Source organism: Cydia pomonella, chromosome 16 (assembly GCF_033807575.1).
Source record: "Cydia pomonella isolate Wapato2018A chromosome 16, ilCydPomo1, whole genome shotgun sequence".
NCBI classification, from domain to species: Eukaryota; Metazoa; Arthropoda; class Insecta; order Lepidoptera; family Tortricidae; genus Cydia; species Cydia pomonella.
The window spans coordinates 13,728,153-13,753,355 of record NC_084718.1 but is presented as its reverse complement, the minus strand read 5'-3'; the positions used below and the strand labels follow the sequence as shown (position 1 = coordinate 13,753,355).

The 25,203-nt window shown below is 34.0% G+C and overlaps 1 protein-coding gene across 2 annotated transcripts in view; it reads right to left on the bottom strand.

Annotated features, from left to right (window-relative positions):
- Positions 1-24,791, bottom strand: part of LOC133526357 (neuropeptide CCHamide-2 receptor-like) — a 213,162-nt gene extending 188,371 nt beyond the window's left edge. For both annotated transcript variants that reach the window (XM_061862947.1, XM_061862948.1), the window contains exon 1: positions 24,009-24,791. The gene's annotated coding sequence lies outside the window, so the exon portion shown is untranslated. The remainder of the gene's footprint in view (positions 1-24,008) is intronic.
- Positions 24,792-25,203: the final 412 nt, after the last annotated feature.

Below are 25,203 nucleotides of genomic sequence, written 5' to 3'. Positions count from 1 at the left end.
TCGAGAATAGGTAAATTATTACGGCGTTATAAACAATTTCAAGGTAATAAACTTAAGATGAGGTCGGTGTACAGCGTAGGGACGTTTGATAGATATTTAATAATTAAAAAATACTTAACCATACTTATAAATTTAAATTATTTACTTAAACGCGTTTATGAGATATTTTTTTTACCTTTTTTGCTGTGGATATTGTTGAATTCGCTTCTATATGTTTTTTTATTTATTACATACACACAGCCATCATTACAGAATATTCTAATTATGTATTTTGTATGGAATTTGACACAGAAACATGGGTACATACATTGGTATTACAGATTATAGTAGCGCAACTCATATTGCGTGGCTCTTGACAATTCCTTCAAAGAACAAGACAACAGATCTAACTCGATCGCTAGCGCTACACGATTGATATATCGATTATTGTATTTAAATATGTATTTAATAAAAAATAATCTTATTATCGAATTTCCAGAAAATAGTATTGATCACATCATGATGAGGAAATGAGATACGAAATTTTATCAGTGCTTTCGAATAAGTGTGTCAGAAAGTATGCAAAATTGAACCCTATCACTTTGAATTTAAGTTCAAAATCAGGTGGGAAATATATTATAAATTATACGCATGCCGTTTTGAAATAATGAATAGAATCAGGCGTTACCTTGCGGAAATCCATATATGTTATTTTAATTATTATAAATTATGTTAATATGTATGCATTATTTCAATTGCATCTGCAAGGGTAGTTTAAGAACTTAGGTAACGCTTCCATCCAACCAATGTACAGTGAGCTGCCTGTGATGATATGACCTTTAAGTATGTTCTAAAATGAATAAAATAATGGTATATATTTATTCAGCCTAGATAAATCTAGGCCCAGTATGATGATAAAATCCAATTTACACATATTACAAATTGACAACTCGTAATATCTAAAGAAGTATTGCTTATAGCTTTGACAGATCTTCTTTTATAGAATTATGTATAAGTAGTAATATTTTAATCCACAAAGTTACGAAAACGGAATGCAAATCTTCAAAAAACTTACCAGACGACAATGGGTGATCAAAGACTAAAAGGTCACAATGACAGCTGATTAATTAACAATACAGTAGTAATATTTTATGTACTCTTATAAAATAAGAATTGTAAAAACTACGTGCCTTGCTAGCTTAATCGAAGTATTTAATTGTTTAGAAATCGTATCACGTATCTAACCGTAGCATGCATATTTTTGAAGCTTGCACACAAGGTTACAATTCGTACGATCATTCTACGTTTATTTTCTATAGATACACTGCAAAAACATTTTCAACATGACTGTATCTACTTTGTAAGTGAAAACACTACCAATTGCATCGCGACGCGATACCCCACATACAATGTGTTCCATGTTAATAAATTACCGATACACGATGCCAAGACACGTTTACAATTTCATCTCAATTCAATATTGTATTCACGCCTTACCGCGTTGCGTCGGACTTGGCATAGAAACTTGAGGATATGGGAGCTAAGATTTGAGAATTTAAGGTAAATATACCTATCCATCGCACTACGGGGACGGCTCATAAAATTAGTGCGATAAGGACAACTGTATTTTGGGCGAAAACTCCTCCGTAAAACTCAAACACCGAGGTTTCGTACTCGACTATTTCCTCCCCCAAAACATAACCAATCGTAACGAAATTTTGATGGCAATTAAATTATCTGTGTCAGACTGTTTTGCTTTTTAGGCTAATTGATATCAGTTTTAAATACCGTACGTTTCTTTACGGCCTAGTCAATTAGGCTGTTTTTATGAATTTTTGAAGTGATCTAGCGCTTAAAATAACAAAAAAATATAAAAAGGCAAAATAGTCCAACAAAAATATTAATAATATTCATATGTTGAAAAATCATTCCTATGCGATCAAAACTCACGGGAAAAAAGTAGAATACGTTTGTATGGAGAAATGACTAATCCCATATCCTCTACCACTTATCTCAGGCGGTTCGTAAAAAGTTGCGCTGATTTTTTTAGTAGGTAATAGGTGGTAGCTGAGTTTTTAGACTTATGTTGATATATAACATATGCACTTACTGCATAATCGATACAAATATCAGCTTCATGCAGTCAAGCCTTCAACCAGTCTGGACCGGTAACACATGGGTGACACTATGAGAAGTCGATCTGGCAAGTCGGAATTGAGTCGTATGCACGAATATAGTTGCATCGAGTATTCATAACGAAATTGTAGATATGGAAAATGTAATTATTATCCTGAACTTATTGGGACGCATCGCGTTTTAATTATGTTTCTCGCATAACAGCAAAAAATATGGTTCTCTGGGTCTATTGATTCCGGTCAATAAGCTGGTTATTTTAAGGCTAGCATTGGGCTTCCGTCGATCGCGTTTACATTAAAATAACAAGCGGCTCTCACAAGTTTTTAATTTTGTTCACCCTTTTATAGGTTTTATTTTATTTTTTAAAGTAAAAAAAAAACACAATAAGATTGACTTTGGAGCCTTGTATTTTCTTATACTTAATCTCAATATTTCTTTTTAAATTCCACTTTTTTATAATGGATGGCCCATTTTCTATCCATTTAGCTAAATTTTGTTATAATATTCAACATGTGTCATGTACCCAATTGTAGTAACTAGGTAAAAATTGTTATCGTTGCCTGGTTTGTGACCACTCTGTCACTGTCACATTTTATTTTTGTATTTCATCAAATAAATAAAAAAGTTGAGTGCTATTGCATGTCTTTCTAGCTGTAGATAATAATTCTCTTGAGAAAAATTAAAAACTATCACCTTTTACAGAAAGCTACACTCCGTCACCATTCTTTTGGGACAAAAAACAAGACAACGAAAAGAATTTTGACCCAACTATCAGTTTTCGTCAGTGAATCATTTTTGTGTTTTAGTATGTTATTTTTTGTACATATATTTAGCTTCAAATTTGTAATATGTGCTCCTTTTGATGATAATGTATTTACGCACACAGTTTAAACGTGATAACCGATCATTACTTACATTGATTTCGGTCTAAGTAACAAAGGCAATTGAATTCTACAGGCCTATCCTAATCGCCTTCCAAGATGCTTATTGCATTTTAACTGGGCCTCTTATCAAAGGAGGCTTCGGTTCGGCATACTAATGATTGGATGAAACTGGATACTTACTTATTTTGTTAATTTTGTCAGTGTCAAGATGCTGTGGCCAATGATGATGACATTGTTTGGTAGGTATTTGGTTTTCAATGTTTTAATGTTCTCCTACACCAGATAAAACTCTTTTTTTAATAATACGTCGATGGCAAACAAACATTCGGCCAGCCAGATGATAAGCAGTCTCCGTAGCATATGTACGCCTGCAACTCCATAGGAGTTACATGCGCGTTGCCGATCCTAACACTCCGCACCCTCGTTGAGCTCTGGGCTATAACCGCGAAAATCGAAGTTCGTCAATTGCGGGCTTTTTTCTCTGTCACTCTAATTACGTCTTAGTATGAGTAAAAGAGAAATATCTCTTAGAAGAAAGAAGATTATATTGCTGTGCCCTTACAGGGTGTCACATGTATACCTATATGTTCCATTCCATCCATGCTTGTAATGTGATATATATTCCCCGCAATTTGCGAATTTCGATTTTCGCGGTAGGCCCCCTGGCTACCTTACTACAACACTATGAGTAAGTGTTATTTGGCTGTGGTGTCTGTAGGGTGGAGGTACTTCTGGATCAGAAATGACATCCACTGTGCTGTGCTAGAGCACACAAAGCGAGACGACATTCACATTTTCATACCTCTCTTTTGGACGTAGTTTAGACATACCCGGGTCCACCTATTAGTTAGGTAGGCAGGTATTGCCCTGTTGAGTATTCAAGCAACTACGTATTCGAAACGTTCGATTTAATTATCATTTATTAAATTTCGCTAATTACAATATTTACAATACAGCGTGGCAATTTTAATGCCGCCAGCTCCCTCGAGAGTTTGTGACGGGTATTCAATAGTATTCATGCCAAAAAGAGTTAATCTTTTTTTGTTAAATGTATTATTTTCTATTTAGGTATAATTCTTGCAATCACTTCTTAATGCTTTACTAAAATTCATATTCTCAGTTCTGCAAAACTTTCATTGAACTAAACTAGAAAATAAATAGTCTACGCTCCGCTGCGAGCGACATCTGTTCTTAGTATTCTAAACTAATACGAGAACGTCTGTATGGTAGTGAATTGCAAGGAGTTCATACCATTGCACGATAATGAAAATGTTCATGCAATACAGGACCAAAATATAATAATCATCACAAATACCCACATATACGGGTATGAAGATTATCAAAAAAGAGATACTTAATAAAATTGGTATTAAAGTTTGTACATAATTCCGCTATCAGTAAAGTTTTTTTTTTTTTTAATTTAAAATAGAAATATAAATATTGGTTAGTATTACAGTTAGTAATATAAAAAAAAGTTATATCGTTAGTTTTATATTTTTCTTCAATTGTACATCGATATTTTTAAATTAGGAAGGTCTATTTGTAGCTATTAGCTAAGTTGCTCATATGTTTAAATATATGACTGTTTACATTATTATTAAAATATATATAAGAAACACTACTTAGATAAAATACACTTAATTTTGCTTGTATACTTACATAGTTTGGGAATTCATTTCCGTCAACAAAAAAAGGTCCCTAATTAAAAAAAAACAAGGCAGTTTCATGATTTTTTCTACTCGAATTCCTTTACCCTCCTTTCTTCCTTTTTTTCGCTTTTTTTGTGCGTGATTTAGAATTTTTATTTTTTGTAAAAAAATACCTAATCGAAGAGTTCGGTCACATATGAAATTGCGCATTTTTGTAACCAATTTTCATATTTGTACCTTTGGTGCAAAAATTGTTACAAATTTTTAACCCATGTTCGTAATTTTTTTCTAGCAAGCGAAAGTCAAGAAATTATTTTTCGAATTGATGAGTTTCGAGTTAGTAGAAAAAGGCCTCAAGATTGATAATTACATTTTTGGCAACCGTATTGTTATCTAAAAAAAAGCGCATTTTTCTTTCATAAACTGCTGGCTAAACCTACTGCACTTTACCTTTTGAACGCCAAGAACACCTAGACGTCGTCACTAGTCGTGCCCACAGCGCCAAGGACACCTATAGGTGTTATGGCGGACGCTGTCAAAGTAACCTTCACACTTTCAAGTAAAGTTTATATTCGCTCCCTTGCGCCACTTAGTTTTTGAGTGATGTTTGTGTTTATAATATAAAGCGTTCAAAGGGTTTATAAACTAGTACGTAAGCAGCCGCATCCCGTATTATTCTCCCATTTAAATAGCTCTCTTAAATCCTCCTTCGGGCTTTTTTTCGGAAGATGTGGAAAATATTTGACGAACAGTCTGGCCTAGTGGGTAGTGACCCCGCCTATGAAGCCGATGGTTCCGGGTTAGGCCCGGAAGGAGCATTCATTTGTGTGTTGAACACAGATATTTTTTCCGAGGTCATAGGTATTTTCTATGTATATAAGTATCTGTTTATCTATTTAAGTTTGTATATCGTCGCCTAGGACTCATAAATACAAGCTCAGCTTAGTCTGGGGCTAGGTCGATCTGTGTAAGATTGTCCCCAAATATTTATTATTTATTTGTACGATTTCTAGTCACACAAAAGTTCCTATTTAACCGCGAGTTACTTAGCACAATGTTTTTTTTTTGTCTGGTTTTTTTCATTGTGATGTGACTTATAGTAAGTAAAATAGTAAGTATATCAATGGATTGAACCCTCGTCATTCAAAAGGTTTACTTTCTGGTACAACACAACCTTTTTCTTTTTCCGTTAAAAGTAATTTTGCAAGATGAAAATTGTTTCCAGTATCATATTCTTTAAATAAAACTTGTGTAAATGCTGAATCACAGACACTGTCTTGTTTTTCATAATTAAGGAGTACTTTATTTCCTCTTATTTTGAGTTATCCGTCAACAATTCAACTAATGCTGAAATAAAGCCTCAATAAAGATGTAACAACAAGATGCAATTTAAATTACCAATAATGCTAGAAGTTAAATTTATCAAAAATACCCCAAGGAAACTAGTGAGCAATTGATCTTATTTGTCTTATACACCCTGCGCTGATAAAAGCCGACAGATTTTAACCCTCTTTTTCATAAACGTGTACTAAAGTTACGATGCCGTTGATCATCGTTTGTCCCTTTCCATCATACCAATACGTCGGAAAGGGACAAAACGATGATCAGCGGCATCGTAACTTTAGTACACGTTTATGAATAAGGGGGTAAATGTGTATTCTTGATCGCATTTAGAGAATGAAATGTCTTACAGAGTTTTCTGAAATCGGTCTTGTTTAATGACATAATGAGAATTCTTTTGAAAAATTATTTCTGTAATAGCTTAGTGAAAAAGGCCTTTTTGTCTGTGGTCTTACCCACAATGCGGTTTTTGTGGTTTTGGTGTTGCCCACGGTGTATATATTAAAAAGTTCTGGCTCATGCATAACCTTCTATAAACAACAAAAAACAAGGGCAAATGTTGAACGGCGAAGATGATGACGATGAGCTTTCCGGAGCTATTTGACTTAAGAAGTTGCAGTCAACATTTGACTTTCTTGAGTCAACAGTACGCATGGCCTCATGGCCAAACTACGCAATTTTGAATGATGTTAAAACATAATGCCCCCAATTTTACTCCATTCTTTATCGTTATTATACGTACTATATGATCTTGAAACGACTCATACTGCATATCGCGGGTACTCATAAGTGCAAACGATCGTACCATATCGGTACCATAATCATAACATTTTATAATGCCGAATTGCAAATATTCCGAAAGTCAGCCATTGCGTAACAATTCAATGTTTAATCATTTATGCATGACGATCGTAACCCTATTCAATTCGGTAACCCTTTCATCTTTATTTCTGATAATTTATGCCCGTTGATTGGTGCTATTAGACTGATTAAATATTAATACAGCTGGGAGAATAAGTTCAAACAGAAAAGCCAATTCATATTTGGATTAGGCAGAGTCATGAACAATTATTTGTACAGATTTAGTACCTCATTAAACAGAATATTGGGTTAAAAGCAACGTTGGGAACGATAAAAGTACCCATTGTGTGCCCAAATAATATTATTAATAATAATTGAAACCTCACTTGTACTTCGTGAAATGACAAGAAATTCTATATCACTCTGGGCAGTAAAGAAGAAAATAATAAAATCCACAAAAACCCTGCGGTTACCATTCTTGTTTGTGAGTGGCGAGTTGAGTAGCGACATATCCGTTTTTCTTGCGTTCATACATTCGTATTTACTATTTTCCTCGCAATTTGGACGAATACGAAAACAGATTCACCAGTCCATCCGGACTGTAATATGCGTAATAACAATTCAACAAGAGTATTTGTGCGTCCTGTAGGGCTAAGATGGTCGGCTCTTTATCATTTGTCACCATACCTGTCACGTTCTAACAAGTATGTAAGCGCGAAAGTGACGGGCATAGTGACAAGTGATAAAAATGGAACCATGATACCGCTGCTGGTCGAATTATTGTAACAGAATGTAATTTGGATTATTTGTTTGACTAACTGACTCACCGTTGACTATAACCTTTGGCAACAAAAATAGTATAAGTAGTAGTATTCAAATACTTTATTGTACAAATTAAACATAAAAAAAAATATCGCGATATATCGAGTCTTTGACAAATGCCAGCACCATTAAACTAAGTTGATGGAACTCACACTAGGCACACACAGTAATGTGGATGCAATTTGCAGCCCCTAACGGTTTGATCTGAGGTGGAATAGGGATAAATGACACGATTTAAGCGTCTATATTTAACGCTGTGCAACTGGATAATTAGAGACGTGAACGGGAGTGTTTTGCGTTTAAATTTTCGGAAACTCTAGCCAATTTAAACAAGACGTGATTATTTGTTTCAAAATGGACACAGTTGAGATGTCATGATATAGGTATATTCGAGACATACTGTGGACGTCATCGAAACATTTTAATCAATTATAGTAGAATCCGCTTAATACGAACCGCGTGATATGCCATTTGAACTTGATTCTGAAAACAGAAACTAACCTATACAAAATCTCCATTAAAATTGTTACTTTGTTTTTTCAAGGTTCAATTTAAAATAATATGTTTTTGGGGTTGGTTACCGTTTGCAATAAGTAATACGTCTATTTATCCATTTTACATTAGTCCCTGTATCCCTTATGATGTGATTTTGACGTGATCCCGTCGGATTTTTTAAGCGTGTTCTACTGTTACTGTATTGATTGAAGTCAGTAACGGATATAGAAAAGGCTTTACGAAATATAGTCATGAGTCAGCCAAGGGGGATTATCACCAACCCGTGATTGCGCATGTCAAAGAGAAGTTTTAGGATCCTCTATTGTCTTATCTTTTACGAAACCCAATTACATTCTCCCTCGTTATCATATTCGTCCAATTATTACGTTATTGTTTACAAAGATCAATCCGTTGACTCATTTAATTATGAAAGGACCGACGAAACATAGGTGGGAAATTTCAGAAAATAGTGTACCCAATTAGCGTCAGTAGTGAAAAGAGAAAAGTTACGAGAAGGTGTCGCTGACCAGCCGGGCCGCGGCGGGCCAAGCGCGTAAGAATGTTAGCTCTCGTATCTTAGCTGTATACTTTTTTAGTCTTATTATACAACGGTTGCATAAAATACTATTTTATAGTTGTTTACTTATATTTGTTTTGCATGCGATGTTTACCTGTAAGTGCTTGTGACATCACTCCCTACATGTATTAGCTTGTACGTTTTTAGTGAATCGATGTCTACAATTGTTGGTGAACCTTAAATAAAAACATTTACCATAGTTAATAAAAAAGGCACTTTCCACGTTTCTGGGTTAGTGTTATTCATACCTTTTCCAATCGATAGCTTAAGTAGTTCTCGGGATATTTAGCGATGTGAATGTGACAGACGAACGGAAAGACAGAGTCGCACAATAATCCTATTGTACCCTTTTTGGTACGGAGCCCAAAAAAAGGCAAAAGGTCCCATAACCCACAAAGATTTCATGATTAATTGTCGTTACAAAACTGACAGTAGTGATTAACTTTTCCTTAACAACTCACCCTAATTGTTGTAATCCCAGGTACTAAATAAATAATAATTAAGTACGTTTTTGTCTGGTGTTTCTGCTTTTACTCCTCAACACAAAATAAGTAATATTTTTTATTTGTTGATAACTTATACAAGATAGTACAGTAGTTATACAGTATAGTAGGTAACTTATTACAAGAAATGCCGCGCTGCTATAGGATTCTATGCATGATCCCGTAAACCCTCAAGCGTCGGCAACAAACATCTACAACAGAAGATCTATCGCCGGACCTATCACCAAAGTTCGCAAATTGCGGCCATCTTTCTCTGTTATTCCAATTAAGGCGTAATTAGAGTGACAGAGAAAGATGCCAGCAATTTGCTAACTTTGGTCTCAACAGCAGGCCCTCAGATGCTGTGGCCAATGATGATATTGATTATGCACAAAATGTACCTACAACACTATTTTAGTAACGATGGGTGAGTTTCTTTTTTTTTATTTTGCTGTTGTAAAAGTTCACCTTATTGTTGACACCAAAGAATCTATGCTAATTTAAGTGTTGCAAGATAAAATGCTTATTTACAAAGCAACACTTCGTTCGAGTTCTATAGCGCTTTGATATTCTATATGTGCGTGTGTCTGTGTCATTTGTTTCTAATCTTTGTGTAAAGTACTTTTACTATTTAACTAGCCTACGAACAACTTTATTTTGTTACTTATATTGATACCAATGATTCGGTCAAGTTATGTTCTGATGTATGGGAAATACATACAAATTATATCCAGCTTGAAACGAATGTTGTATGATATCTTTGGTTATGGTGCTTTCGCACACTAGCGTCCGATCCCCTCTCCCTGACGTTCAGTATGAAATGTGTTGTTAGGAATTGAATAAGAAATATTTTAACTTTACTCCTAAAATATATAGTTAGATATTTTCCCAAAAAAAAAAGTCATCCGGGACATATTTCATGCTAAAGGGGGGCGTTGCGTCAGGGGGAGGAGAGGGGACGCTGGTATGCAAACAGCGCTTACTTCTTATATCTATGAAACAGCACCATACTCAAAGGTATCATACTGTATTAGTTTCAAATAAGCCTTTTTTTTTTCAAAAAAAAATTCCTAATCATAAAAAGTGTTAAAAAAGAAACTCCGGCTTTAACTATTTACCAGAATAGTTATCAAAACAAATTTGCTTATACAGCCTACAGCGATTTAGATTTCAGACACATATTTTTTCATCGAATCTATTTTTAAAAAGAAATTCCGTAAAAAAGGCATCAGCCTAAAATAAAATCTCAACTCATCGAAGGTGAGAGACATTTTTCTTTACATCAAAGGACTTTTAAAGACGACAATACCTAGCCTTATAATAAACTGAAGAGAGTGGGCGAATATCGATACGAAGATCATAATTTCTGTAAAAAGGCAATAAATGTCAAAAAGAAAGCAAAATATTGTTTATCGTTGCCTGTAGGTAGGTACCTATTACTTTCTTAAGGTGACACACCCTTTTTATTTTATTTACTCAGTATTTATTTTGTGCAGATTTGATTTACAGCAAGTATGTACCAAGACTAATTCAAATATAAATCTAGGGGTACGGTAATGCCCCCCTCCAAGACGAGCAAAGCGAACCTTTCTTACACTACATTTTCTCGAAGCGCTTCGTCGTTTTTTTTTGAACCCTCGTAACTTGGGTTTGGATTATACCAGATAAACAACATACTCGGGATATAATGTCAATAGTGGGCTTATTAAGCACGATTTTTTAAAATAGCACTTTAGATTATATTCATGATCATCAAAACCCTTAAGGAACTTCCTGAAGTCCTAGCAACCAACCAATAGGTACAATAGGTACGTCGGAAAGGGACAAACGATTAGTAGCGGTATCGTAACTTTAGTAGACGTTTATGAATAAGGGGAAAAGTAAATATCAAAAAACTAAGTTGCTACCTAAATCGGCATACCTTCAGAAGCGGTATTCGTACTTAAAAGGTTCCACAAAGTGAGTGCTGTCAAAATGAGATTAATTAGTAAGTAGATAGGTACTGACGCCGCTTTGATTAATTTTTAAGACCAAGCGGAGCAAATGATATCGGCTCACGAAAAATAACTTGCTTATATTAAAACGATAGATCGTGTCATTCACGACGACGCGTGCCTTGATTTGTATTGTCATGTTATCAAAGCTTAAAGGTTGTCATGTTATATAAGGTAAGTTCATTCACTCAAAATATGTTGTAGATATTTATGGACACTTTGGCTATTTTGAACAAAAAGGGATGTTCATAAACTAATATTGGTGACATGTATTGTAGACCCATTCATTATGTTTCTGGCACATTACATCGGCATTGCGCTACCTCGAAGCAATTTTGCCAAGCATTCTGTGCACGTTTCCGCCTGGCACAACCTTGATGTCACTATTTTGTACACATTATTATAGTCTCATTGCCTAGGTTATTTTTTTAAGCCATTATAGGCTCATAAGGTTATTTCAACTGTTTTACTGAGGGGTTTCACTCACTATTTTGTGACATACGTAAGAAAAATAAATACGAGTATTTTCATTAGACAATCCGTAGATACAACTATAACACTCGTTGCTTTTGTTCTCAGTCGAGGAATTAAAGTGTTCATTAAAAAACGTTTTAGTAGAGGAAATAGTGCTTGGCAGTGACGCTACTACTTTTTCTTAAAATACGCCACTTGGCACAGTTGTACCTTAGGTCATTCTGAGCTGATATAGCCCAGTTGACACGCGGCACCCCCCGACAGAAGACACATCTCCCGTACTGCACTCGTTTATTTTTATAGACGGGTAAGAAGTTTGTCCCAGAAATGAATTACCCATTCTCGAATTATATGAAAACGACACCAAACTCGATCTGATAGCTATATGGGGGCAAATATGGAGCCCAGCGTGCAGTACGGAAGATGCACCTCCCCCCCCCCCTTCCACCTGTCGGGGGGTACCGCGTAAACTAACTCAACTATCGTTGCCGATATAACCAAAATGGCTGCCAAAGCTGTTCGTTACCAGACATTAGTAATACGCACTTTAAATATGTCGCTATCTTTGTGTAGTTATTACTGCCTGAAAAACATACCCTAGTAACTTCTAGCCCCGCTCTCCCCTACGCCTTTAAAAATACTCAGGGTAAAAATATTATGTTAATTTAACATAGGGAGCAAAGATATATCTCAAATTCTCAATAAGTATCACTTATAGAAACAAATGGAAGAAATACAGTGAAAGCAGAAAAGATATTATCTGTATTACCTGCGCCGTATTAGCCACCATAGAATTTGTATGAGAGTCCACAATGAATCTTCAAACTATCAATAAAGATTTAATGTGTCTCGTCTCCGGCGGTTAGAAGACACTTCTGTGTTGCTATTACTTTGGCGCAAACTCAGAAGGTAGCCAAGGTAGGCTATTTGTATCAGCTTTTGGCTGATGGGAAAACTTAGCAACTAATTTATATGAAAGTTAAAGCGATACCTTCCGTCGCTTCCGAGCAGTAACGTTCTACATATTAATATGGAATGTAAGCTTTAGGAGCAAATATACTTTGAAGTTATACTTAATAGAAACAAAGAAAAAACCTATCATGAAAAAAACAGTCGTCTTGTAATATTCTTTTTCAGCTCAGCAGCTGGTAAAAGCCTACTTCCGTAACTCCAGGGAGTGAGGAAAGTGCGACTTTCGTCACTCCAGGGAGTGAGAAAAGTAGCTTTTTAATTTAGAGAAGGCCATGAATACAGGAATATTTCTAGATGCTTTCGCCATAATGATGATGACTTTCATTCATGAATGTAAATAAATGTGGTTAACTTTACTTGATGTTAAATTTTTCAACCATTAATATGTTCTCACTACTGAGGTGAAAAGTTGTATGTATCACACGAGAGTAAAGTTATTTTACATCTCGTGTTTTTGAGTCCCTCGCTACGCTCAAGATTCTAACTTAGAATATTTCGCTTACTCGGGACTCCAAATCAACACTTGCAAGTAAAACCAACTTTCCTCTCTTGTTGCACAAATAACTATTGTATCTAGCCAAAGCAATTGGGCTGTTATAAACTAACAAAAGCTTCGCTACACGCCGAATATATTATATAATCAAATCTAGAATAGAGCTAATTTTATTTTCATCACACTTACTCGTAACGTGGAACTTATTGGACCGCTTTTAGGCTCATAACCCCTAGATATTACACACGCGTGCTCTTTTAATGTATGATAATCCGATCGAATTAAGTTTGTAACTAATTGCTAATAATATGTATGGAGAAGGAGCCTTCTTAAAGTTAGAAGAATTTACAACATGGACTCGGCGGTGCGGCCATCCTGGCGGCTGCCTCCGGGGGTGCCGGCCGGGCTGCCTTGCCAGCGGCAGGGTCAAAGGGCCACCAGGCAGTATGACAGATGCAACACTTAACACTGTTTTATCAATAAATTTTTTATTAATATGAAAATATTTTTTATCTTCGCTAGTTTGTTGAAAAACATTGTTTGAAACGCGTATGTCATTACACACTTTCTCCCTTTCTTATTGCGCGCTTACTTTCAGGCCTTTCAGCTCGCGCGCACATTATCGCCTCGTGTGTATTGACCAACGTAGCACACTTATATCACAATGTACTATTTTACTCATCTAAAGTAAACTAATAATTATTCATCATTGTAATTTATGTTTATTGTACTCCTACGGAGTTAGAAAACTACTTTAAAGATGCATTTTAGACGCCGTACCATAAATTAAAATTAAACTTTTTTTAGTATAGGATACTTTGAGAAAATGATTGGTCTAAATGAAAAAAGTTACACGTAATTTAATCTCACTTTCATAATTCTTGTTCATCATAAAAAGTTTTAGGTGAAATTGAGAGGTTCTTACTTTTTAAAACACGCCCATGCATATGCATATACTCATACCTACCTACGCTTTTTCATCTTATTACTTAAATACATCGGATTATGAGTATGTAGTATAATTTTAGCAATTTTAGGGTCACCAATATTTCACAGTGTACACCTAATGTAAGTTAGAAAACGAACAAAAATAAATCATAACCAGCGTTGGCTACATGGTTCCATTTTCATCACTTGTCACTGTGCCCGTCACTTTCACGCTTACACTGTTAGATCGTGACAGACATGGTGACAAATGATAAAGAGCCGTCCATATTAGCCCTACTGGTAATTACCGACTTCTAATATATGCGATGATCTACTAACTCAGTACAAATAGAAGCTTACACATCAAGACAAAGATGACGATATCTTCGTCTTCCTCTTCGCCCCGGCTTTTTGAAATGGCTCACTACATACACATGCCTGGCTTGCAACCTTATTTAGAAAAAATGGCGCTGCATTTCATTTCACTAACATTCTTTTAAGATTACAGCGAAAGTATAGGCTTGTGGTTTAATTGGATCGAAAAAATAAATAAAGGCATTTTCATTACCATGCATTTTTAAGAGGTCAGCAGAAATAAAAACCAATCAAAAAACATTTTATGACATAGTTAAATAACATGCTTATGTTTAGGTATGTACAGTCAGCATCAAAAGTAGCGGATCAAACAAGGTTTCAAAAGTATCTACCATTCTGTAACAGCTTAACAAAATGTGATGTTTCTCTATGTAGAACAATTCATCTCCCGGAAGAACTAAACGCCTTTAAATTAAACAAAGTCTAAAACACTGGCTCTTAGAGCGTTGGTTTTTACAGCGTAAAGTCGTATCTCGAATTCTAGTTAGTAGTATTAAAATTAGTGATATAGATGAAGATAGTTTATTTTTCAAGTAGGCATATTGCAATGCGCTTATGAACGTCAAATATAAGCTACGCCGGCTCTAACCCTACATCTTTGACCGAGAAGATTTAAATTCCTCCAAAATTTTAAAAGGGTATCCCAATATTTAGGACCGGCAAGAAACTTGGCGGGACACATTATTTCAACTAACACTTATAAAAATACAATTGAAATGAATGTGGAATTTAAATAAAAATTACAAAATAACACACAGTAGATATTTTCTTATGGAAATTTGACGCACTAGATTGCTAATGCAATGTTTTTTAGTAACTTTTTCAACTATTTCTAGCTAGATACATGAACTGTAACACAATATACCTATTGTAACATCCCCGTACTGTATCAATGCAAATAAATAATTTCTGATTTATGTACTTGTTTTACGTACAAATTTCTGTTCGAAAATTAACCCGCCAGTTCATGCCAAATTATCCAGAATTTTATTTTAAAATTAGAGCTTATTTCATTGTATGGTGGCGGCTAGGTTCGTGGGACTTTTAAGAGGGAAGAATAGCTTTGCGATCCTAACGAAATAACGGTACTTTTTCTATGAAATTCCATTTCAGAAGAAAACGGTTTCCACTAACTATATCTTAACAAATTACTTTGATTTTGATGTCGATCGCTTCAGCATAATATATTCTAGGTTTATAGGTTTCGATTTATTGAAAAAAACCTATAAACCTAGTTTTTCATCATGTCAATAACATAACTAAAACATCATGGAAAATGGAAAATATTTAGAAGTGGAAAAACGTTTTTTCTTTTACCATAGACGATCAAGTGGTATACTTTCCTTTTAAGCACGTCTCCAATTAGTCGTGTATCGTTACTCGTACGAGTGTATTGCGACAATTTATGTCTCAAATTGTTCCAAGGCCCAGACATTGACAAATTCTATTACATTAATTTGGAAAAAGCCTGCTGCTAATGTGACTCACTGAATTATCAGCTTTTTATAGCACAAGAAAGAAAAATCACGAGTATAATGTAATGAGGTTTTTAGGGTTCCGTAGCCAAATGGCAAAAAACGGAACCCTTATAGATTCGTCATGTCCGTCTGTCTGTCCGATTCTGTCACAGCCACTTTTTTCCGAAACTATAAGAGCTGTACTGTTCAAACTTAGTAAGTGGATGTATTCTATGAACCGCATTAAGATTTTCACACAAAAATAGAAAAAAAAACAATAAATTTTGGGGGTTCCCCATACTTAGAACTGAAACTCAAAAAATCTTTTTTCATCAAACCCATACGGATAGGTCTTCAAAAATGATATTGAGGTTTCTAATATATTTTTTTTCTAAAATGAATAGTTTGCGCGAGAGACACTTCCAAAGTGGTAAAAGTGTGTCCCCCCCCCCCCCGTAACTTCTAAAATAACAGAATGAAAAATCTAAAAAAAATATATGATATACATTGCCATGTAAACTTCCACCGAAAATTGGTTTGAACGAGATCTAGTAAGTAGTTTTTTTTTAATACGTCATGAAATTAAATTTTTTTTTTTCATCATACCCATACATGTGGGGTATCTATGGATAGGTCTTCAAAAATGATATTAAGGTTTCTAATATCATTTTTTTCTAAATTGAATAGTTTGCGCGAGAGAACCTTCCAAAGTGAAAAAAAGTGTCCCCCCCCCCTGTAACTTCTAAAATAACAGAATGAAAAATCTAAAAAAAATATATGATATACATTACGATGCAAACTTCCACTGAAAATTGGTTTGAATGAGATCTAGTGAGTAGTTTTTTTTAATACGTCATAAAATTTAAAAAAAAAAAAATTTTTCGTCAAACCCATGCGTGTGGGGTATTTATGGATAGGTCTTCAAAAATGATATTTAGGTTCCTAATATAATTATTTTCTAAAGTGAATAGTTTGCGCGAGAGACACTTCCAAAGTGAAAAAATGTGTGTCCCCCCCCCACCCCTGTAACTTCTAAAATAACAGAATGAAAAATCTAAAAAAAAAAATATAATTTACATTACGATGCAAACTTCCACCGAAAATTGGTTTGAACGAGATCTAGTAAGTAGTTTTTTTAATAAGTCATAAAATAAAAATATATTTTTTTTTTCATCAAACCCATACGTGTGGGGTATCTATGGATAGCTCTTCAAAAATGATATTTAGGTTTCTAATATCATTTTTTTCTAAACTGAATAGTTTGCGCAAGAGACACTACCAAAGTGGTAAAATGTGTGTCCAAACCAAAGTGGTAAAATGTTGAACGAGATCTAGTAAGTAGTTTTTTTAATACGTCATAAAGGAACCCTTCATGCGCGAGTCCGACTCGCACTTGGCCGCTTTTTTGTAATGGTATTTTCGTGTGTATAACCTTGCATGCCACTTTAACCTTTTAACCGCCTTAGTCTGATATATAAGACATATAATATCCAGCTCATTTCGCCGCAGACTGATAAATAAGACAAAACTTCGTGTAATTTCGTGTCGTACCGGCGGCAACACAAGCACGCTCGATTAGAAATCCTAAGTGGTTAAAAGGTTAATTAATATTATACATATAATTTATGTAGCTTCTGTCCGCGACCTAGAGTGAAGAATGAATGATGTTCTTAATAATAAATATTATTCTTTGCTCTTACCATTTTAAATCGGTTCAGCAGTTTGAATGTTATGAGGTAAGTATATAACAAACAGATAGACAGAGTTACATTCACATTCTTATGATTATTAAGGAATAATATTTTATTCAAACACCAGCCTGGATACTTATTTAAAGACGGTACATTTTTGTTCCTGCTTCAAATACAGTGAGGAATGAAAAGACATATGGATGAATTACAAAAAAATACATAGTTAAGGAGCCTTAAGTTAATTGACTCCATTGTGTTATGACAATTAAGTAGTTTATATTTAAGTTACTGGCATGAAAGTGTATACTATAAGCAACATGTGTGTAATAACTTAAGTACGTACAGTCAGCATCAAAAGTAGCGGATCAAACAAGGTTTCAAAAGTATCTACCATTCTGTAACGGCTTAACAATAAGTGGTAGTTCTATATGTAGAACAATTAAGACTATAGATGATATACTTTTGAACGTAAATTTTAGAGATTTATCTATATTTTATATGATTGTATGTACCATTAATTTTACACTATTAAATAAAAAGTGTTATTTGGAAAATTTATCCGGAATATCAGATTAATTTTCGCAACACAATGGAATCAATGAAATTAAGACTAAGTATAGCTCCTTAACTATGCCTAACTACGTACATTTATTTGTAATTCCGCCATATATTTATAATTTTATATCAGTAGGTATTCAGTTTCAATACCGATTGTAGATTTTCACGGCCAAAATGAATAAACGAAAAGGCATTGCAATCATAAAAGCTAGGTAGGCTATAAATTATTTCTATTAAAATTTTTGAGAATATTAATTTAATTAAAAATTACCGAAATCACATTTTACTTGCGTGTAGGTAGCAATAAGTATAACACAGCACGTTATAAATATTTGTAGGAACAACTAAGAACGATGAATAACTAAGTATGTAAAACCCAACACACCTTAGCGTGTTTTAAAAACGTTAGGAAGAAATGTTGCTGTCATAAATACTGCCTTAAAAAACGCTATCGATCTGTAAAATTGTGGAATTTTAAAGTAGTTTTTTTTAATGACGTCGTAGTCAGATTTTGCAATGACAAACGTCAAATTTATGTTTCTTCATGGACTAATTAATAATAATAAATAAATTAATTAGTCCATGGTTTCTTCCACTTTTTGTACAAGTTAGCTTGGTCCGAGTATAAGTATTTTAAGGCGTTATTCACAATTATATTCGAAACCGCTGAACCCTTACACATGTAAAAAATAACTTTGATATTACCAAATTATTTCGATATGTACAATGGTACATATCGAAATAATGATCAATTTCCTGTGTTAAACGAGTGACGGATTTATCGTTCTAATCGCGACAATAATTGCAGTTTATAAAACGTCACACATTTTATCAATGTTAGGGGAGCCCAAAAGGGGATTTTTGTAGTGACTCGAGCGTGTCAGATTCAGTTTTGAGCAATGTCTAGTTGTGGAGTCTAACCGCTTTTAGCCGTTTATTGGTGGGTTGCAAATGTTGCAATGCAACCGGTTGGTAAGTAGATTGTGAACTTAGTTTTGTCCACCTTGATCTATAATTGTGCTAATAATTAAGTTGACAATATATGTAAGCATGCATTTTCTTAATCCGACGGTTGCAATATGAAAATCTTGAAAGAAAGTCTTAGTTATATTTTTAAAATGATCTATTTTTTTTTAATTTAAAACAAGTGTAACATTGTTATTAACGTCAAGTGATATAATATTAAATATTAAGGTATATCGCACTTTCCCATTTTATCGTTATTACTTCTCTCAACCTTAATTTTAGTTAGTGTGTTAGTGTAACAGTCTAAGTCGGTTATCGTGCATTTCGGTCTCTTATGCGTATATGTATTAGTGCGGGCGAAACAGAGAGTGATGTGTACGTTCGAATTGGCCTGTTAGTCTTACTTCAACAGCATCTATTTATAGAAGTAACTTGATAGGTGAGAGATACCAGAAAGCTCTCATCATGCATCTGCATTCAATCTTCAGTTGATATTAAAACTTTCGCAATTACTTTCGACCCGATTTGAACTTTAAGATACGTGAAAAAATTCCTAAAGGTACGATATGGATTAGATATGGATTGGGTTGGGTATGACTTGTATCTTAAAGTTCGTATTGGGTCATTTGCAAAGGAATCGAACATTCAGTGTCTTCGATTTATTCTTCCGAACTTAAATACGCAGCAAAATATTTGGCGAAAAATATGCGAATACGTATTATACTTTTTATTTTGTTTTATTTATTGAGAAACAAACGGTTATGAAACATGACTTACAGTGGTGACCATTATAATAGGACTAAACCTGGATTTTCCTTAATAAATTATGTGCAAACATATTAAGATCCGTAATCACAATCGGTCACAATAGCAAACACGCTTACATTACAACATTAAAAATATCTTAACATAATTACTTAATTTTAAAAGCAAACAATCTATTCGCCACCTGTCTTATTAAAATATTTAAATTCAAGAAAAAAAATATCAATATTGTCTAAAAATGTATTGTGGCTATGCATTTCACGTCTAATACAACAATTTCTGGCTTACTCGTATTTTGTGATGGGAAAAAATCCACATAAAAAGGTTTCCTTTAACGCAAACATACATTGTTAGCTTATGACTAAAAAATACTAATAAATGAATAATTTAAGCTTATATGCATTTAACACCTACTTCGGGGCACAAATCTCCTCTCATGCGTGAGTGTTATAACTATCATGACTATATTACTTTAAATTGAATATCCGCCAAAACGTTGACGAAAATAATACAAACGACAAAAATTCGTCACACTCAATGTCATTTGTTTGAGTCTGCCATGTCTTTAATTGCCAAGTATAATAACTGAAAGTTTTTCCCTCGATATGATATGTTCCTTCACCCAATGTTACTTCCATAATGAAGCTGCGCTCAGCCAATTTGACCAGCATCGTGGTCGTATATACTCATAAAATAATTGCCCTCCTTTCGTAAGCAGATAATAATTGAATGACTTTAAAAATTAACGTAATTGTAGATTTTAAAATAGTCCTCATTTTTGCTGCATCTTTTATCTCCGCTACAGAACGTAACGGGCTTTGTCAAAAATATGAAAACCTCTTCGTTGAGATGAAAACAGTGCAGAGTTTTAAAGCTACATAGCTATAGGTATGTATGTACCTACTTATTTCATATTGTAGTAAAACCATTAATAAATTGCAAAGATCAGAAGCCCAAAAAGCGTGATTGAACCGTCTCTTCTAAAAGGATTATTTGATATCAATACGAAACCATAATAGAATTTAACAGAACAAAATTCTTTTCTAACAACAGGTTATATTTCTTTTAAGAAATAAATGTATTAAAAATCTTAAGAAATCATATTTAGGTGATTATTGCATTTTTTTAACATACTATCTCTGGATATATCCTTATCCAAATAATTATGTTTTGAATCGAATGTTAGTATGATAGAAAATGTCTTTAAACTTCGATTCTGTTATTACCACCTAGCCTAGTTGTTAGTAACCCTGTCTATGAAACAGGACGTTCCGGGTTTGAATCCTGGTAAGGGCATTTTAGTGTGTTTATCGCAATTATTTGTTCCTGAGTTATGGATGTCATCTATATATATAAGTATTTATATATAACTATATTATATATATCGTCGTCTAATATCATCACATCACATCGCATCACAAGCCTTATTCAGCTTTCTGTGGGACTAGGTTGATCCATGTGAAATTGTCCTATAATACTTATTAATATATATATTCTGTTAATCATATATGTTTTGTATAAGTAGGATAGATAGTAAATAAAGATATTTTAAAAACATTTTTTTACACACTGCTTTTAATACCTACATTGAACAAAATAAATGAAACGCGAAATGTTTTATAGCTATAGATGTAGTGCATAATGATTTTCCATCGTATATTCACGGAAACTCTCGGTACAAAAAATACTGCCATTGACTGAACTAACTCGACAAATAGGAACGTTTTCTGTTTCACTACATCTGTAAACTACTTTAAAAATTGGCTTGAAAGGATCGTGAAGATTTTTTACATTCAATTTTCCAATTGCAATAAAGTTTAATTAAATTGAAGGACCGAGATTCTTAATATTCTTAGGGTGTAACGGGGTAGTCCATATATTCACAAAATGTCTGTGCATTTAAACCTAAATATGGACGCCCTGATTCTAACTTTAAGATACGTCAAAAATTTCCTAAAGATAAGATATGGATTGGATATGTCAGACGTTTTTGTTTGAAAAACGCTATTTCTTCTTTTTTCCTCTAAAAAAAATATGTCGAACACCGTAATTATATTTATTTGCAATTAGCCGGCACCAAAAAAATAATTAGCCGACCTCATTTAACTAACTATTCAAACAATTACTCAACTTACGTAATAAATAAATACATTTGCTCAATATCCTATATTAACCGATATTGTAACAGGTAACACTTTCTTTATGTGGATACTAAATCTTTTCAGTTTAGTACAGTAAATTCAAGGTGCAATAGTGTTCGGTCATATACCGCCACGGCTGTCTGCCCAGTCTCAGGTCACTGCCAACCCATTACAGTAGGGTAGTCCAATAAAGTAAAATGATGAATATTCCTTTCCCACAAGGTTTTATTTTAACCAAGACAAAGAACAACTCAACGACGACTTCAACGTAACTTCTGGTGTTGCCGGCGTCCATAGGCTATGGAGACTGCTTACCATCAGGCGGGCCGTATGCATGTTTGCCACCCACATAGTATTTAAAAAAAGAAATTATAATGACGAATTAATTATCATTTAGAGATCGCTATAATTGAAACAATTCTGCCGTACAAAAATGATTAATAATTTGATGATGTTTTTAATGGCTCTTTATACGTTATATCTATTTTATAAGTAGATATATAAAAATATATTGGCTGAAATTTTTACTTTTGGATTAGATTCTATTTTTTTGGTTGTATGAGATTATTGCAAATAACAAAAACATAGCAACTTGGACCACTGTAACCTATAGATATTTTCCAAGGCTCAAAATAATCTAACATATAACTTACTAAAACTGTTTTATTCAAACTGTTTACAACTTTGATGACCTTTCACGCGCGTCTATTGCATTTTTATTTAGTGAGCTATAGCAATGAATTATAGCATTACAAAAATAACTAGCATTCAGTCAGTCGCGCCTCGCTGGGAAAGCTCGTGCATGAAATGTGCACGATTTTAGGTTGAGCAAAAAGGGTTGAATATATCTCACGGTTATAATTCATTTTTTACGGTTAAAGAAGCTTTATTATGTAAAAGATGTGTAAATGTGATCGATTGATGTTCCAAATTGTTTTATAGTTACCTTATATGACAATGACAAGAAGTACCTACTTAGGGCGGCATGTATTGCCCCCCAATTGGTACAGACCATTGCTGCACAAAGAATCTGGAACTTCCTAGATCCAACGGGCATCAGTAATGAACTTTAAAGGGCCGTCACAATAGATAACTGCTTGGTCGACGTGGCACTCTAAGGCCCGCAACATCCCAATAATAAATAATAATAAATTTGACATAAACGTCAGTTTATCAATATTTGTTTTAAAAATCATCATTTTATAAAGCATTTATTTATTTAATCTTTATTGCACAATACATGAATGTACAAATGGCGGACTTAATGCCTTAAAGCATTCTCTATCAGTCAACCAATGGGTTAAACCAGAAAGATTAAGTAGGTGCAGTGTCTTTTAAAGTAAATTAATTAACCATGTTTTTCCAATATTTTTTCATACTGGCTCTTTTAAATAATAATGCCTCTTTTTAAATATGCGTGACAATTATGAACAGAGGAGCTGTGACATTATTTCAATATATTTAACGACACAAAAGAAAAATGCAAAATTTTGCCGAACTGTCGAAAATTTAATCCGCGTTCAGAATTCGATATCTCCCGTAACTTCATTCTACAAAACTAAAACAAGTTACAACTTCAGTAGCCGGCTTGTTGACCGCGATTAGATAACACAATTACATTTATTGTGTAAAAATAGGTACAGTCAGCGTCAAATACTTTGTAGCAGTCAAAGTGGCCAAATAGTTCGGTACACCATACTAAATATAATGGTGTACCGAACTATTTGGCTACTTTGGTTGCTACAAAGTATTTGACGCTGACTGTACTTGTTTCAACACAGGATATTTTATAATAATGTATGTGCCTATATAAAGGATTATGAAAAAGTATAAACTTAAATAAATGTCATATAGGTACTTTATTTTTTATTTTATTTTTGTTTCCTAACTATTATGAAAAATCACTGTAAAAACTACATTAATCGTACACATAGATGGTGGAAGCTATTAAAGAGTTGTATCTCTATCAAACTGCTGTATAAAAGAAAATAAACAACATTTAATAATAATAATTTTAAAATAAACTCACCGGAACTGGCGTCATACGGTAGCAGGTATCCAAACTTTCCACATATTTTATCTTTATGCAGTCGGCCACTTTACGCACATGCGTCCAACAATAACATCAGCTTAAACCGATCTCGAAATATTATTTTAAACTACTTTCTTATCCTATTAAAATATTTAAGTAATTAGAGAAACTTTTTTAAACTTTTAAATCACTACCACAAGTTAAAAGTCATCAAACAATTTGCCATTTTAGATTAAGATTGGCAGTTAATAAATCAAATCGTTACAGCAATTCGAATAAAATGTTCCAAATTCAAATGGTTGCGTTCAAAGTTTTCATGTTTGCGCGTACCCGTAGAGGCGACCTCAGCGCCGAGTCTCACAGAATGGACTGGAGTAAAACGTTGGCGGCGGGAATATGCGCATGGTTCGGGATAAGCCGAGACAAGAAAACCCGAAAGGCTTTCATTGTAAGTATTGTAACGCCATTCTTCTGTGGCGTGAAATGAAAACGCTTGATTGACTGTTTTATTTTTTGTGCACGTTCCGTTTCAATGGAATTTCTCTAGAATATTCACGGTGAATGAGAAAGGATGTTGAGCCCCAAAATCAACAAGAATAACTTTCTGATACACGACGTAAAAGTTTATCTTTACATTGAATAGAATGATCTAAGGTTGGGGCTGCACTAGTAAGCGATGCCTTTGCGACTGCCTGCATACAAGCATAGAGAAATAAGAAGTAATAGAGTGCCCACTCCATACATCAGTTTTGGTACCAAAATGCTTATTATTTTCGCAGTCGACATAAATATTTATAGGACATAAATATTATAGGACAAATATTATAGGACATTTTTACACAAATTGACCAAGTCCCACAGTAAGCTCAATAAGGCTTGTGTTGAGGGTACTTAGACAACGATATATATAATATATAAATATTTATAAATACTTAAATACATAGAAAACACCCATGACTCAGGAACAAATATCCATGCTCATCACACGAATAAATACCCTTACCAGGATTTGAACCCGGGACCATCGGCTTCGTAGGCAGGGTCACTACCCACTAGGCCAGACCGGTCGTCAACACCTCCATCACCGTCGACATCTAGCATCGAGTAGCGGAACTATCAGTATTGCTACTCGACGATAGATATCGCGGCAAACAAAAAGTCTAATGCTCAACGATTTTCCGCTAATATTCTT